The sequence below is a fragment of the Bufo bufo genome, chromosome 8 (assembly GCF_905171765.1).
Source record: "Bufo bufo chromosome 8, aBufBuf1.1, whole genome shotgun sequence".
Classification (NCBI taxonomy): Eukaryota; Metazoa; Chordata; class Amphibia; order Anura; family Bufonidae; genus Bufo; species Bufo bufo.
The window spans coordinates 152,817,181-152,835,778 of record NC_053396.1 but is presented as its reverse complement, the minus strand read 5'-3'; positions in this window follow the sequence as shown (position 1 = coordinate 152,835,778).

Sequence of the window (18,598 nt, the reverse complement as noted above, 5' to 3'; positions counted from 1 at the left end):
CCTCTAGTCGGGTCCTGAACCAGTTGGGAAAGGTAATTGTCTTTGGTTATTGCCAAGAACCTGTTTCCCTTATGAGATATACAAGTTTCAGTTTCCCAGTCTATATCTGGGTAGTTGAAGTCCCCCATAATAACCACCTCATTATGATTTGCCGTCTCGTCTAGCTCGTTTAGTAGTAGATTTTTTGTGGACTCTGGTATATTAGGTGGTTTATAGCAAACTCCTATTAGTAATTTATTGTTGTTTTTAGCTCCATGTATCTCTACCCACAGTGACTCCACATGTTCATGTCCCTCACTTATATCTTCACGGACTGTGGGCTTTAGACAGGACTTTACATAAAGGCAGACCCCTCCCCCTCTCCGGTTTTGACGATCCTTTCTAAACAGACTGTAACCTTGTACATTAACTGCCCAGTCATAGCTATCATCCAGCCATGTCTCAGTTATTCCCACTATGTCATAGTCCTCCTCACACATCACTAATTCCAGTTCACCAGTTTTATTAGTCAGGCTTCTGGCATTAGTATACATACATTTGAGAGGTTTATGTATATTTTTTACCCTACACCTTTCCTTCTGAACTGTTCTAGTCCCTCCTTCCATTCCTCCCCCATTCTTATTACCTCTATCTGCACTATCTTCCCCTCCTATAAGGTAATTACCCTCCCCCCCAGTCCCTAGTTTAAACACTCCTCCAACCTTCTAGCCATCTTTCTCCCCAGCACAGCTGCCCCTTCCCCATTGAGGTGCAGCCCGTCCCTACGGTAGAGCCTGTAGCCGATAAAAAAATCGGCCCAGTTCTCCAGGAACCCAAACCCCTCCTTCCTACACCAGTTCTTGAGCCACTTGTTAATCTCCCTAATCTCCCATTGCCTTTCTTGTGTGGCTCGTGGTACAGGCAGTATTTCGGAAAATGCTACCTTTGAGGTCCTTGCCCTTAGCTTTTGACCTAAATCCCTGAAATCATTTTTAAGGACTCTCCACCTACCTCTAACTTTGTCATTGGTTCCGATATGGACCATGACCGCTGGATCGTCTCCAGCCCCTCCCAGTAATCTGTCAACCCGATCCGCAATGTGTCGAACTCTAGCGCCAGGAAGACAGCACACTGTTCGGCGATCACGGTCTTTGTGACAGATTTCCCTATCTGTTCCCCTAATAATTGAGTCTCCCACTACCAGCACCTGTCTGGCCTGCCCTGCTCTCCTGGTTCCCTGCTTACTGGAGCTGACATTCCCCTGACTGGCAGAGGAAGTGTCTGGCTGCAGCAGTGCCGTCCCCGGACTGACATCCCCCTCATCTGCCAAACGTGCAAACTTGTTGGGGTGTGTCAGATCAGGGCTAGCCTCCCTGGCACTCTTCCCTCTACCCCGCTTTCTAACTTTTACCCAGCTAGCTACCTCACTTTCCTCAGCCTCCTCTCTGTCACCCTCCCCCTCATCTACCCCAAAGAGTGCTTGCTCGGTGAGAAGCAAACTCTTTTGCCAATTATCAATGCCTCTCAGTGTTGCAACTTGCCCATTTAGAGACTCGATCTGCGATTCCAAACGGGTAATTTGCTCACATCTAGAACAAAGATATACACCCTTGAACTCCTGTTCCAGGACTGCATACATCATGCAAGATGTGCACTGGACTGCGTTGTAAATTGTGCAACACATACTAAATGGGGATTACAACAGTAAAAAAGTAAAACAGTATAAATGATTTAGATTTAGACCCTGTCTGCTGTAGTCAAAGGACCACGTAAAATTAAGCCAACAACACACAAGGAAATTATATTCAACCTTAGTTTCCAAACTCCTTTTCTTAAACTCCTTGTTTTTTAACTCCACTTAATAAGAAGCCACTTAGTAGAGCAAGCCTCAGGAAGAGCAGGCTCTGAAGAGTGTAATTGGGTCAATTTATAGCACCTGATTGCCCCGGGCACTCGCCTTAATTAAGCAGAGAGAAAAAAAAAAGCTATTTTAAATGCAAGTACTAGAATACAAACACTTAACTTTCAATGATCTCTGCTGCAATCCACACTCAGCTACCTGCAATCACTCCCACAAAACCACACACAGCTCTAGAACTCCTTGTTTTTTAACTCCACTTAATAAGAAGCCACTTAGTAGAGCAAGCCTCAGGTTCTCTGAGATTAAAAACTCAGGCAAAAGCAGAAAATGTCCTAAAATAACAAAAGATCCATTTTGTCTTATGTCACCTTCCTGCCTGGAATGGTCACGCCCCATACACACCAGATCACTGTCTACGCAATCACTGGCATCCGTATAAGGCCTGTCGCTGCCGCTGCCAGGAAAGAAACCACAGGCATAGGGCGCTGCACCTAAAGCGGTAGGAAAGAAATGGAGTGGGCACGATTTTTGTGCTTTTATGACATTTACTGCTACTTCCTGTGTCATTCGATTTATCTCGGACAACCTCTTTATTGCGTTAGGGTAAGGCCCCACAGGGTCAAACAAAGGCAGAGACAGGCACCACCCTGCACGGCCTTACTTTAGATTAGGAGTAGTTTGCCTTCAAATATTATGCACAATGTCTTTGTTGGCTGAGTGGATACAAATTTGAGGCCTGGCTACACAATCCCAAACAAACCTTCCAGCCTTTATCCTGTTATTCTGGATACGTTTAGTTGATGAACTGATTTGAAATCCAGGAAAAAGTCATGAGTGACTTTGATAAATAACATCTATAAAGGTACCTGTCCATTTTTAGACTGCAGAGATTAAAGGAATGATGGGGAAATTAATTTCTCTGTTAAAGTTAACTTTAATTAATCTATTTTTAACCTCTGCATAGGAAGATAATTAAATCCTTACAACCTTATGCTCTTTTATAACAAACTGTAGATTTGTTCTTGTTCCTGCTAGATTGATGTGGTAAGATAACAATCAAACACAGGTAGACTCTTGAAAATAGGAGTCATGTAAATGACTGTTTAAGAGCACGGAAAGATATATATATATATAGCAGAAGGACCCAGCTTCGCACGGGAATATTTCATCTATTTCATTTAATGTTTGTTTGTGTCGTTCAAAGATATCGACAGTATCCACTATAAAAGTGAAATCTACAGTAGCCCGCCCCTTTAACAGTGACCTCCACAGCGGCCTGCCCCCTTAACAGCAACATCCACAGCGCCCTCCTCTTCAACAGTGACCTCCACAGCGGACACCCCTTTATTAGTGACCTCCACAGTATCCCGTCTCGTTAACAGTGATTTCCACAATAACCTTAACAGTGTCCTCCACAGAGCTCTGTTCCCTTAAAATGTGACCTCCACAACACTGCGCCCCGTAACATTGCCCTCTATAGTGCACTGTCCCCTTAACTGTGACCTCCACCCTTCTCTGTCCCCTTAACAGAGACCTCCACAGCGGTCGCCCTTTTAACAGTGACCTCCACAGCATCCCGCCTTCTTAACAGTGACCTTCACAGCAGCCCGCTCCTTTAACAGTGACCTCCACAGCATCTCACCCCATTAACAGTGACCTCCACAGCAGCCTGCCCCTTTAACAGTGACCTCCACAGCAGCCAACCCTTTATTAGTGACCTCCACAGTACCCCATCCCCTTAAAAGAGGCCTCTATAGCAATCTGCCCTTTAACACTGACCGTCCCCTTAACTGTGACCTCCACAGCAGCCTGACCCTAGAGTTGTTCAGAGGTACAGTTTTAGGCCGGACAGTCCATCTTTCAGACTCCCTGTCCTCCATCCGGTGTAGGGCCTGGACGGACACAGGGATATCCTTTTGAACAGCTCTCTCTCAGACAGCATCACTGTGCTGTCTGAGTGTGAGCTGCAGGGAGAAAGTCACCCTCCCTCCCACCCCTGAAGCTGACAGAAGTTGATTTTTGCCTTAATTTTTTCAATCTCTTTGTCTGCGGAGCGGGAGGGGGCGTGACCTAATTGGGTCAGGGGTGTGGCTTAGCGGACCTGGGGGCGGGGTTTTTAAGTCCATCTTTTGAGGGTGGCCTGAACGGCCACCTTTTCTGCCCCCTGAACTGTGACCTCCACAGCACTCCGCTTCCTTAACAGTGTCATTAACATCGCCCTGCCCCTTTAAAGCTGACCTACAGCAGTGAATAAAAATGGCTGGGTTGTTATGGAAACCTGGTGTAAAACGGTGTGTATGTGGAGACTAAGGGCCTGCAAGCTTCTATTGGCTGATAAAGGACATGTGACCAGGCTTTTATTGGCTAATGCATTTTTATGGAATATCTCAGGAACAATACATGCTAGAGAGCTAAGACCTGGTCTTAACCTTACCGGACACCTGATGTACCTGTGTGCCAAATTTTGTGATTGTAAATACGACAGTGCAGATTCCTTTAGCAGACATACATACACACACACACTCAGCTTTATATATTAGATACAAAATATATAGCAAAGTCCTGCTTCTCTAAAAGTAATATGCTTTATTCAAATGAAGGATGTGCAGATAAAATCCATTATCCAAATACGCGTTTCGGACCTCTATAGTTGGGTCCTTATTCATAACTAAGCTATATCCCCACTTCCAACCTTTAAATTCCACTCTAACACTGCCTCGCTTGCAGATGAGAAGGTTGTAATCAAGTGGGATGAAGCACACATGCAATAGGTACATCACTATAAGCAACAAATAACCAATGAATCCAAGACAGAAAAAAAATAATGCGGTATGTAATCAAGGAGACATTTCTGGTTTCTCTGTACAAGGAGTGAAACGGGTTAACAGACCTGATCGAGGGGGGAACACAAGAGGAAACTACTAAATAGAGAATCCTTTTGGATTTTTCAATTGGGAAGTTGTACACAAGCAGGCCTAAACACAATTTGACTTTACAAAATAGATTTTTTCTGCATATTATTTTTTCTGCCTTAGATTCATTGGTTATTTGATGCTTATAGTGACGTACCTATTGCATGCGTGTTTCATCCCACTTGATTAAAACCTTCTCACCTGCAAGTGCCTGCCCCTTTAATAGTGATCTCCACAGTGCCTGCCCCTTCAACAGTGACCTACATAGTGGCTGCCCCTTTAACATTGACCTCCACAATGGCTGCCCCTTTAACAGTGACCTTCACAGTGCCCGTCCCTTTAACAGTGAATGCCTCTTTAACAGTAACCTCCACAGTGCCCACCCCTTTAACATTGACCACCCCTTTAACAGTGAACTTCATAATGGCCGCCCCTTTAAAAGTGACCTCCACAGGACCCGCCCCTTTAACAGCGACTTCCACAGTGCCCGCCCCTTTAACAGTGACTTCTACAGAGCCCGCCACTTTAACAGTGACTTCTACAGTGCCCACCCCTTTAACAGTGACCGCCTCTTTAACAGTGACCTCCACAGTACCTGCCCCTTTAACAGTGACCTCCACAGTGCCCAACCCTTAAACATTGACCACAACTTTAACAGTGAGCTCCGAAGTGCCCGCCCCTTTAACATTGACCACCCCTTTAACAGTGACCTTCACAGTGCTTGCCCCTTTAACAGTGACTTTCACAGTGCCCACCCCTTTTAAAAATGTCCTCCACAGTGCCCACCCTTTTAACATTGACCACCCCTTTAACAGTGATCTTCATAGTGGCCGCCACTTTAACAGTGACATCCACAGTACCTGCCCCTTTAACAGTGACTTCCATAGTGCCCGCACCTTTAACAGTGACCTCCGTAGTGCCTGCCCCTTTAACAGTGACCTCCATAGTCCCCGCCCCTTTAACAGTGAACTCTACAGCGCCCGTCTGTTTAATAGTGTCCCCTGTCCCCCATGCATGTAGCAGTGTAGTTGTGCCATCATACTTCATATAACTGAATATTTAAGGACCTGCGAACTGCTAAAATCTGTGATCAGTTGTTATGGCAACCTGGAGTAGGACCTGCGGGCTTCTATTGGCTAATAAGGGACATGTAACCGTGTAAATGGCAGTTCAGATTTAAGTGAAAGGCTTGCTGCCTTCCATTGGCTAATGCAGGTCATTTTTTGGGAATATCTCAGGAACGGTACACCTGTGAGGTGGGATAGATTATCTTGGCAAAGGAGAATTACTCAGATTTAGACAGATTTGTGAACAATATTTGAGAGTAATGGGTCTTTTGTGTATGTAGAAAATTTTTCAGATGTTTAAGTCAAGCTCATGCAAAATGGGAGCAAAACCGAAAGTGTTACGTTTATATTTTTGTTCAGTGTATATACTGAGAGTGATTTGAATTTCAATATTTGTTACCTTATAAAATTATTTGAACCTTTAACCCGTAGAGGACCCGCGCCGTACATGTATGGCGCAGATGTCCATGACTTAAGGACCAGCGCTGTACATGTACGGCGCTGTGATCGAGCGGGTGCAGGAGATGCGGTCACCCGATCAGTGGCAGGGGTCCGGCAGTCACTGATAGCCGGACCCCTGCTGCATGTGTCGGCATTGGTGAAATCACCGATGCCAAAGCATTAACCCTTGATGTGCCGCGGTCAGCGCTGACCGCGGCATGTGCTATGTGCGTGGATCGGAGCTTCCATTGGGTCACCATGCTGCTGTGACAGGGACCCGATGGCAGGGAAGGCAGCCCGATGTCTTTCTTAGGCATCATGGCTGACTTCTGGGAGAACCTGTGAGATCCAGCCCCTGGATTTTACAGGCAAGCAAGCTGTAAGTGTATCATAGTGTGTAATACACTTACAGCCAATGCATCACAATACAGAAGTATTGTGATGCATTGTAAAGGGGATCAGACCCTCAAAAGTTGAAGAAAAAAAAGAAAGTGTAAAAAAAGTTAAAGTAAAAATAATGTAAAAAATAGGAAAAAAAAGAAAAGTAGACATATTAGGTATCGTCACATCAGTATCGACCGACTATATCAAATTATCACATGACCTCAGATGAACACCGTCAAAAAAATAAAATAAAAACTGTGCCCAAAAAAAACATTTTTGCGTCACCTTACATCACTAATAGTGCAACACCAAGCGATCAAAAAGGTATATGCCCCCCAAAATCATGCCAATCTAACCGTCACCTCATCCTGCAAAAAAATTAGTCCCTACCTAAGACAATCGCCCAAAAAATAAAAATAAACTATGGCTCTCAGACTATGGAGACACTAAAACATGATTTTTTTTTTGTTTCAAAAATGCTTTTGCTGTGTTAAATGTAGAAATAAAAGTAGACATTAGGTATTGCCGCATCCGTAACAACCTTCTCTATAAAAATACCACATGACCTAACCCCTCAGGTGAACACCGTAAAAAAAAAAAAAAAAAAACGTTGTCAATAAAGCCATTGTTTGTCACCTTACATCACAAAAAGTGTAATAGCAAGCGATCAAAAAGTCATATGCACCCATAATAGTACCAATCAAGCCATCATCTCATCCCGCAAAAATGATACCCTACCTGAGACAATCGCCCAAAACATGATTTTTATTTTTTTTCAAAAATGAAATAATTGTGTAAAACTTACTTTAAAAAAGTATACATATTAGGTATTGCCACAAATCCGTAATGACCTGCTCTATAAAAATATCACATGACCTTACCCCTCAGGTGAACACCGTAAAAATTTTTTAATATAAACTGTGCTAAAAAAAAAAAACTGTCACCTTACATCACTAAAAGTGCAACACCAAATAATTAAAAAGGTGTATTCTCCCCATAAATAGTACCAATCTAACCATCACCTCATCCCGCAAAAAATGATACCCTACCTAAGACAATCGCCCAGAAAATAAAAAACAATGGCTCTCAGACTATGGAGACACTAAAATTATTATTTTTTTTGTTTCAAAAATATTACTGTGTAAAGCTTAAATAAATAAAAAAAAGTTGACATATTAGGTATTGCCGTGTCTGTAAGAACCTGCTATATGAAAATATCACATGAACTAACCCCTCAGGTGAACACTGTAAAAAAAAAATATGTATGTCAAAAAATTCACCTTACATCACAAAAAGTGTAATACCAAGCGATCAAAAAGTCCTATGCACCCTAAAATAGTATCAATCAAACTGTCATCTCATACCGAAAAAAATGAGCCCACAAAAAACGACAGCTTTCAGAATGTGGAGACACAAAAAAATATTTTTTGAGGCATATTTGGTATTTTCGCGTCCGTAGCAACCTGCTCTATAAAAATATCACATGATCTAACCTGTCAGATGAACATTGCAAATAAAAAAATATATAAAAACGGTGCCAAAGAAGCTATTTTTTGTTACCTTGCCTCACAAAAAGTGTAATATAGAGCAACCAAAAATCATATGTACCCTAAAATAGTACCAACAAAACTGCCACCTTATCCCGTAGTTTCCAAAATTGGGTCACTTTTTGGGCTTCAAATGGGACATGGTGTCAAAAAACTAGTCCAGCAAAATCTGCCTTCCAAAAACCATATGGCGTTCCTTTCCTTCTGCGCCCTGCTGTGTGCCTGGAGTGTTTCTGTAAACTACAAAATCAGTGCAATAAATATAGAGTTTTGTTTGGCTGTTAACCCTTGCTTCGTTACTGGAAAAAATTGATTAAAATGGAAAATCTGCCAAAAAAGTGAAATTCTGAAATTTTATCTCCATTTTCCATTAATTCTTGTGGAACACCTAAAGGGTTAACAAAGTTTGTAAAATCAGTTTAGAATACCTTGATGGTGTAGTTTCTAAAATTGGGTCATTTTTGGGTGTTTTCTATTATGTAAGCCTCACAGTGTCTTCAGACCTGAATTGGTACTTAACCCCTTCAGGACGCTGCCATTTTTCACCTTAAGGACCAGGCCATTTTTTGCAAATCTGACATGTGTCACTTTATGTGGTGATAACTTTAAAACGCTTTTACTTATCCAAGCCATTCTGAGATTGTTATCTTGTCACATATTGTACAGTACTTCATGACAGTGGTAAATTTGAGTCAAAATATTTCATTTTGATTTATAAAAAAATACCAAATTTACCCAAAATTTTGAAAAATTAGCAAATTTCTAAATTTATATTTCTCTACTTTTATAATAGATAGTAATACCTCCAAAAATAGTTATTACTTTACATTCCCCATATGTCTACGTTATGTTTGGATCATTTTGTGAATGTCATTTTATTTTTTTGGGGGACCTTAGAAGGCTTAGAAGTTTAGAAGCAAATCTTGAAATTTTTCAGAAAATTTCCAAAACCCACTTTTTAATGCTGTTGACATAGTGTACCATTCTCATGCATTTACTATTAAAATGAATCACCATGTTAGGCTACTTTCACATCTGCGTTTTTGCTGGATCCATCATGGATCAGAAAAAACTCCTCCGTTATGATAATAAAAACCGGCTGCATCCGTTATGAATGGATCCGGTTGTATTATCCCTAAAATAGCCATAACGGATTGGGCACTAAAACCATTGTCTATGGGTGCCGAATCGTTTTTTTTTTGTGTGTCAGAGCAAAAGTATCTGTTTTGCTCCGCATCCCATGACACACTCAAAAATGCTGCTTACAGCACCTTTTGTGTGTGTCATCGGAATTCAATGAAACAGAACGCAATGCATTCTGGTGCATTCCGTTCAGTTTAGTTTTGTCCCCATTGACAATGAATGGGGAAAAAACGGAAGCGTTTTCCTCCGGTATTGAGATCCTATGACGACTCTCAATAGTGGAAAGGAAAAGCGCAGGTGTGAAAGTAGACATAATAGTGTTGTGAGCCATGGTGTGCTATGTAAATAGCATAGCTGCCAGCTGTCAACAAGTGCTACATGTGACAATTACAGAACCAAAGGTATCGTAGAAGAAAATGTCCTATAGCATCTCATTACCTCTGCCAGCTTGCATTCTTTCCATAGTGACACACGGTACAATATTTTCTCCACTGGCAGTTACCCGATTCAGCAAAAATATGATTTATTGGACCAGACTACTATTTTCCATTTCATTCCAGTTCTGATACTCACATGCTCATTGCATGCATTTTCAGTGGTGCACAGGGTGGTTATGGGCATTCTGACCTGTCTGTAACTGCACAGATCCATATTCAGGAGGCTCAAGTTGTGATGTACTGTGATTTCTCACATATTTCTATTGTAACCAGATTTCATTTTTAATCACTTTATGCTACAGTGGCTTTGCTGTGTGATGGGTTTGTCTTTGCAGACCACATGCATCAATGAGTCTTGGACTCCCATGTCACCAGATCAGAAGTTGTCTTTTCTTGGACTAGTTTTGTTCCAAGAAAGGGCAGTTAATCACTGTCCTCAGAGGCAAGTGACTGGCTGCAGAGGTTAAATGTTATCAACTCGTGCAACCATGAAAACAAAGAACTGAGGGAATGACCGTTAAGGTAGTGCTTTAATAGAGTTCGATAGAGAGTAGAGCAAATTTTTATTTTATTTTACATCATCCCATGCTTGTTTTTTTGCTAATCTAAGACAACTGCCGTAAAGGGGTTGTCTGAGTTCTTTATATGGAGGACCTATCCTGACACCCCCACCTATCAGCTGTGTGAAGTGATGGAGTGCGCCGTGCCAGTGCTGCCTTCTCTTCATTGTTTACCTGCTGGCGATCACATCCACAGCTGTGAGCAGGTGTAAATTACACCTAAGCTGTCCCATTCATTTCAGTGGGACGGCTCCCTCCTATACACTTGCATAGAAACGAGCTGTCCCATAGAAATGAATGAGATGGCTTATGTGCAATTACACTGGCCCACCTCTTCGGATGCGACCGCGAGTGTGTAAACAAGGCTCTTCAAACAGCTGATTGGTGGGGGTGCCGGTTGTCGGCCCCCCAGCAATCTGATATTGATGAACTATCCATATAAATAATTTGGACAACCCCTTTAACACTGCACTTTTTTTTTTTCAGAAGTAGACGTCTATTTGGAGCCTGTATAAAACATTTTGCATATGAAGTTAATTCAGAAAACAAATACTTTATCTGACGTGCATCCAGCTCACTCATTGTTTTTCTCAATATGAAATGCAAAATGCATCTCGGAAGTGGTGAAAATAATTATCCCATTTTCATTTTTCTCTTTCTTTCATTCACTTAAGTACTGTACCAATTTTTCCGCTTTTGTACTGTATTCTATGTATTCACCAGATAAAAATGGATAAAGGAAAAATAGACTTGTGCAATGTATTTGTGACAAGCAGAATAAGGGCGTAACAAGAAATGATATTCTGTGCAGAATAATGCTCACACATACTAACAATGCATCTGATTCTATATGCAAATTGTTTCATGCAATAATCAACACAGCGGGAAAGAGCTTACAAAGCACTTGCTTATTTTGTTCCTTTTTAGCGCTATCTTTCTCAGAGGCCGACCTTGGTGAAGCTCATCCACTATCCTATGGTCAACACCGTTACTGATACTTCAGTGGATGTTACAGTTTTTTATTCAGGACAAATGCTATAATCTCTTATTAAAAAAATAAATAAAATGTGCTTCATAATATAAAAACCAAATATAAAAAAACCAAATATAAAACCACAGCACCAGAAGTATAAGGCTGTTTACCAGATTATGTTGTGTAACGGCTTATGATACATTTACAGCAACAGATTTTCTGACCAATAGACTAAGGAGTTCACACAGGCAAGTATTCCACGCGGGTGCAATGCGTGAGGTGAATGCATTGCACCCGCACTGAATACCGACCCATTCATTTCTATGGGGCTGTTCACATGAGCGGTGATTTTCATGCATCACTTGTGCGTTGCGTGAAAATCGCAGCATGCTCTATATTGTGCGTTTTCCACGCAACGCAGGCCCCATAGAAGTGAATAGGGCTGCGTGAAAATCGCAAGCAAGTGCGGATGCGGTGCGATTTTCACGCACGGTTGCTAGGAGACGATCGGGATGGAGACCCGATCATTATTATTTTCCCTTATAACATGGTTATAAGGGAAAATAATAGCATTCTGAATACAGAATGCATAGTAAAATAGCGCTGGAGGGGTTAAAAAAAAATAAAAAAATATTTAACTCACCTTAATCCACTTGCTCGCGCAGCTCGGCATCTCTTCTGTCTTCATCTTAGCTGTGTGCAGGAAAAGGACCTGTGGTGACATCACTCCGGTCATCACATGATCCATCACCATGGTAAAAGATCATGTGACGGACCATGTGATGACTGGAGTGACGTCACCACAGGTCCTTTTCCTGCACACAGCTAAGATGAAGACAGAAGAGATGCCGAGCTGTGTGAGCAAGTGGATTAAGGTGAGTTAAATATTTTTTTATTTTTTTTTAACCCCTCCAGCGCTATTTTACTATGCATTCTGTATTCAGAATGCTATTATTTTCCCTTATAACCATGTTATAAGGGAAAATAATACAATCTACAGAATACCGATCCCAAGCCCGAACTTCTGTGAAGAAGTTCGGGTTTGGGTACCAAACATGCCGATTTTTCTCACGCGCGTGCAAAACGCATTACAATGTTTTGCACTCGCGCGGAAAAATCGCACATGTTCCCGCAACGCACCCGCACCTTTTCCTGCAACACCCGTGTGAACTCAGCCTAATAGTTGGTGTGTATAACAAAAGATCTGTGTGTGTACATGGCTATCTGACCAATGATTGGTCAGGACATCTTTCAGATAATCTGTTTAGGTAGCTAGTGGATCGCTAGTAATGCACCCGAGCTGCTCCCTCCTGCTTTGATATGGTAAGCAGATTCCTCAAATTTTTGCTTGCAGATAGTACAATCGGGATCAGAAGGGACCCTCAGTTTGGCATCATTTATTAAAACAAAGATAAAAGACCCGTATTAGGCCTCATGCACACGACCGTATTTTTTTGCGGTCCGCAAAAACCGGTTCCGTTTTTCCGTGATCCGTGACCGTTTTTTCGTCCGTGGGTCTTCCTTGATTTTTGGAGGATCCACAGACATGAAAAAAAAGTCGTTTTGGTGTCCGTCTGGCCGTGCGGAGCCAAACGGATCCGTCCTGAATTACAATGCAAGTCAATGGGGACGGATCCGTTTGACGTTGACACAATATGGTGCAATTTCAAACAGATCCGTCCCCCATTGACTTTCAATGTAAAGTCAGGAGTTAATATACCATAGGATCGGAGTTTTCTCCAATCCGATGGTATATTTTAACTTGAAGTGTCCCCATCACCATGGGAACGCCTCTATGTTAGAATATACCGTCGGATTTGAGTTACATCGTGAAACTCAAATCCGACAGTATATTCTAACACAGAGGCGTTCCCATGGTGATGGGGACGCTTCAGGTTAGAATATACTAAAAGAACTGTGTACATGACTGCCCCCTGCTGCCTGGCAGGTGCTGCCAGGCAGCAGGGGGCAGCCCCCCCCCTGTAGTTAACACATTGGTGGCCAGTGCGGCTGCCCCCCCCTCCCCTGTAGTTAATTTATTGGTGGCCAGTGGGCCCCCCTCCCTCCCCTGTAGTTAACTCATTGGTGGCCAGTGGGCCCCCCTCCCTCCCCTGTAGTTAACTCGTTGGTGGCCAGTGGGCCCTCTCCCCTCCCTCCCCCTCCTAATTAAAATCTCCCCCCCTATCATTGGTGGCAGCGGAGAGTACCGATCGGAGTCCCAGTTTAATTGCTGGGGCTCCGATCGGTAACCATGGCAACCAGGACGCTACTGCAGTCCCGGTTGCCATGATTACTTAGCAATTTGTAGAACCATTATACTTACCTGCGAGCTGCGATGTCTGCGTCCGGCCAGGAGCTCCTCCTACTGGTAAGTGACAGGTCTGTGCGGCGCATTGCTTAATGACCTGTCACTTACCAGTAGGAGGAGCTCCCGGCCGGATGCAGACATCGCAGCTCGCAGGTAAGTATAATGGTTCTACAAATTGCTAAGTAACCATGGCAACCGGGACAGCAGTACGTCCTGGTTGCCATGGTTACCGATCGGAGCCCCAGCGATTAAACTGGGACTCCGATCGGTACTCTCCGCTGCCACCAATGATAGGGGGGGAGATTTTAATTAGGAGGGCGAGGGAGGGGAGAGGGCCCACTGGCCACCAACGAGTTAACTACAGGGGAGGGAGGGGGGCCGGCCGCACTGGCCACCAACGAGTTAACTACAGGGGAGGGAGGGGGGCCTACTGGCCACCAACGAGTTAACTACAGGGGAGGGAGGGGGGCCCACTGGCCACCAACGAGTTAACTACAGGGGAGGGAGGGGGGGGCCGGCCTCACTGGCCACCAATGTGTTAACTACAGGGGGGGCCCACTGGCCACCAATGAGTTAACTACAGGGGAGGGAGGGGGGGGCGGCCGCACTGGCCACCAATGTGTTAACTACAGGGGGGGGCCCACTGGCCACCAATGTGTTAACTACAGGGGGGTGGGCTGCCCCCTGCTGCTTGGCAGCACCTGCCAGGCAGCAGGGGGCAGTCATGTACACAGTTCTTTTAGTATATTCTAACCTGAAGCGTCCCCATCACCATGGGAACGCCTCTGTGTTAGAATATACTGTCGGTTCTGAGTTTTCACGAAGTGAAAACTCAGCTATGAAAAAGCTTTTATGCAGACGGATCTTCGGATCCGTCTGTATAAAAAGTAACCTACGAACACGGATCACGGACTCGGATGCCATACTGTCTGCATCCGTGTTCTTTCCTGGACCCATTGACTTGAATGGGTCCATGAACCATTGTCCGTCAAAAAAATAGGACAGGTCATATTTTTTTGATGGACAGGATACACGGATCACGGTCTCGGCTGCAAAACGGTGCATTTTCCGATTTTTCCACGGACCCATTGAAAGTCAATGGGTCCGCAAAAAAAAACGGAAAACGGCACAACGGACACGGATGCACACAACGGTCGTGTGCATGAGGCCTTAAACAACATGAGGGAAGTGCAACATATTTCAAAGTGTTCCCCCTTCTGAAGTGCATGGTGAAGAGGGGGGACCACTTTGGAAATTAGTTGTACCTCCCTCATGTTGTTTTGTACTGTTCTTTAATCTTTGTTTTAATAAGTATTGTGGACCTGAGTGACCTGTCTGATTTTGATTATATTATCGGCAATATAATCTCTTATATCTGAGTAGTCATTCAATCTTCTTTCAATGTGAGGAATTAAAGGGGTTTTCCGAGACTTAAATACTGATGACTAGGAATGAGTAAACTTCAAGTTCCGGTTCAGAAATATGCTGAATTGCAATATGGCTTCCATTACCACGGACCATAACGCAATTCCAGAGTCCTCTCCCGCATGACGAAAACCGGACAGATCCGTTATGCTTGCCATAGACTTCTATTAGGACAGAATGTATAGCGGAATGCCTCTAAAGGCATTCTGTTATGCATTCCATCATGGAATTGCATTACGGTCTATGGTAACGGAATCTATAATGCAATTCAACATATAACCGAACCCGAACTCAAACTTGAAAATTTGAAGTTTGCTCATCCCTACTGATGACATATCCTCTGGAAAAGACAGTGCTCTGGCAGTAACACCACAGCCTTCTCTCAGTTTTCCCCAGGCCAGTGATGACACACTAATCTGTCACTTGGGATAGGCACAGCTCGGCCCTAAAGAAGTGAATGGGGCTGAGAGCGATACCAAGCACAGCCACTTTAAAATTTACAGCGCTGTGCTTGGTTAGCACAAAGAAGGCCGCTGCACTCAAAGGAGTGCTAGTGCCTTCTCAAACAGCTGATTGGTGGGGGTCCCGGGTGTCATACCCCCACCAATCAGATATTGATGACCTATCCACCTATTGCAATGGTTAACAGATATGTGCTAATAAATTTAAAGGTGATATCTACCTCTCTCTCTTGAACTTTTGTCTAAAATACACCTTCAAAACTACCTCTCATAATACCAAGTGTTTTTTTTTAAATTCATATGATGGCCAAACATAGGGCCAGATACCACTACTACATATAGTCTATTGTATCCTATAGCCAGAAGCCCATGATTTTCACATTTGTCTACTGTCTGCTGTTATATGGGTGGTCTGTGTCCAGGCACGGGCACTGCTCCACTTACCTTCTTTCTCTGGCCCGGACTTCCACTGATCTCTTGTGTTCTCCCTAGCAGGCCACAATCCGCTTCTTGCTGGCAAGGCATTCTTCCCCCTGGCCTTAGGGGTGCATATGCCAGCCTATACAAGGCTCTTAAAGGGCCAGTGTAAGCACACCCAAAGTCTCACCAGCCAATGGCTCCTCACTGTTGGGTACTAAAGGAATCTCCCCTATAGGGGTGCCTAATCAATAGATTTCCTATCTTGCTAGTGCCCTGCAACGGTGTGATGTTTCTTTTGTCTGCCCACGTACTTATTTTACATCCATTTATTGGATTCTGACTACCCACTGCCTGACCTGTCCCTGATCTCCATAATCAGCCTTTGCTGCCTGCCCTGACCTTGGACTTTTTATTGGATTGCTCATACTCTGTCTGCCCTTGGCATGTTCCTGACCACAGTTTAGAAGGATCCTTTTGTGCTCGGCACCATTATCTCTTGACCTCTGTGGGTCAGCTGTCAATCACACAGAGACTCTTAGAGGAGGTAGAAGAAGCCTGATGATTCCCCTGCAGCGGAGTCCAGATTAGTTAAAGGGTAAAAAACATGGAAATTCCAGAATAATGCCCTTAGGTGGTTTCATGCCCACTGACATAACATCTACATTGTTATTGAATTTTATGAAGTTTTGTTATAAAGTAATGAAGCATTGAACCAAAAATTGTTTATCTTCCATCCATTAGTTTTACAAGTACTTTACTTTATGATTGCCAAGAAAAAGACATTGGATATTGAAAATATTGTAACCTGAGACAACTGTAACTTGAGGGATCACTGTTTCCTATTTTTATCTAACAAATATGTACACATCTGGCATGTCAGTAAAGGGAAAACATTATTGACACTCGGGTGAATAGAGGCAGTATACCATCATGTACTATACCTACAACTGACCCTTGGAACTTGTATTTGAAGAAATAAAGCTGTGATTTCTGAAGACATCAAGTTTGAACCCACAGTTACTTGTTGTTATCATTGACATTTTAATTTGTTGGCTGATTGACCTATTAATCAATAGGAAATAAGAATATGCTTAAAAAAAAAATATATATATATATATATATATATATATATAACGCACATTGCCTTTCTGATTAACAACACGCACAGATCAAACTCCACAGAGAGACAGAACTGGCAGAATTAAATAAATAGATCAAAGCAGAGTGGAAAACTAAAAATCATGACACTGCATTAGACAATGATTAAAGCAGAAAAATCTTTTCACTTGAAACTTAAATAGCTGTCTTCAGTATGGTCCTTCTCCATAATAAAAAATCATTATGCCGAAAGCAGGTTCACATTGAGAGAGCCTAAATCTTTGTGGCAATTAATTCTGAGATTTCAAATGCTTGCCGTGTACAAGGTAAATAGATATAGGGATAGATAAGGATATTTGGCTTTTGGGTGAAATTTATGGAAAACGTTACAGTGATATTATATTGTGAAAGTAGGGCATTTAAGTAGAAGCATGCAATGGTGGTTTCCTCATCTCAAACTATTTGTTGAAACAAAAGCCAACAACAGTGGTGGGTATACCCACCACAAAAAAATTCAATGTCTTAAAAATGTCATGTGGCCTCAATCATCAATTACAGCTTGACAACAATGTCTCATGCTGTTCATAAGGTTACTTATTGCCTGCTGAGGAATGGTATCCCGCTCTTCTTGAAGGGCAGCCCTCAGGTCATTGAGATTCTGGGGCACAGAGTTACAAGCCTCTACACAGCGACTCAGATGATCCCATAAGTTTTCAATGGGATTCAGGTCTGGAGAAAGCACAGGCCACTCCATATGAGGTACCCCAGTCTCCAGCAGCCATTCAATAATGATGACAGTGAAGATTAAATTAGGCCTGTGTTGTTCATGCAGAGGAGCAATGACTGGAATAATGATGTTATTAAAGCAGTATGGGCTTGTCACTGTACCATTCACAAAGTGTAGGGTAGGTCTGTATTAACTAGACACACCTGCCCAAACCACCACCAGCAAAGGCAAACAGTGGCTGATGACTAACTATTTCCTTGACGTTTCCAACATCGTTGGCGGCCCTCTACTTCTGCTCAGCGTGAATAGACTGTTATCAGTGAACAGCACTGAGGCCCACTCGTACCTCATCCAGTGTAGATGCTCCCTGACCCATGCAAGATGATGACTCCTGTGGTCAGGTAACCTTGCAGGTCATCTACCACGAAGACCACACTGATGTAAATGGTTTTGAATGGTCTGACGTGACACGTGGGTGCCTCTCACCTCCCATAAATGTGCCTGGAGCTGTGTAGTATTTATTATCCGGTTCTGCAGGGCATTTTTCCCATTTAAACGGTCATCAGCGTGGGATGTGGACAAAGGATATGCCTTCTGTGACTCTTCCAGCCTCTCTGTATCTCTGTTGCAACCTGCTGATGACACTCTGTGACACTCTAAGCTCATTGGCCACGTCCGTCTCAGGACATCCTGCTTGAAGCCTTGTAATTGCGAACTAATGTTGATCAATTGTTAGGTGTCTTCTTGGTCTCATGATGTTAAAATGTGAACAGCATGATGAGGGGATCTGTTTAAATATCATTTCTAATTGAACCAGGAAATGTATTGGGTGATTCATGGATCAAACACTTGTTA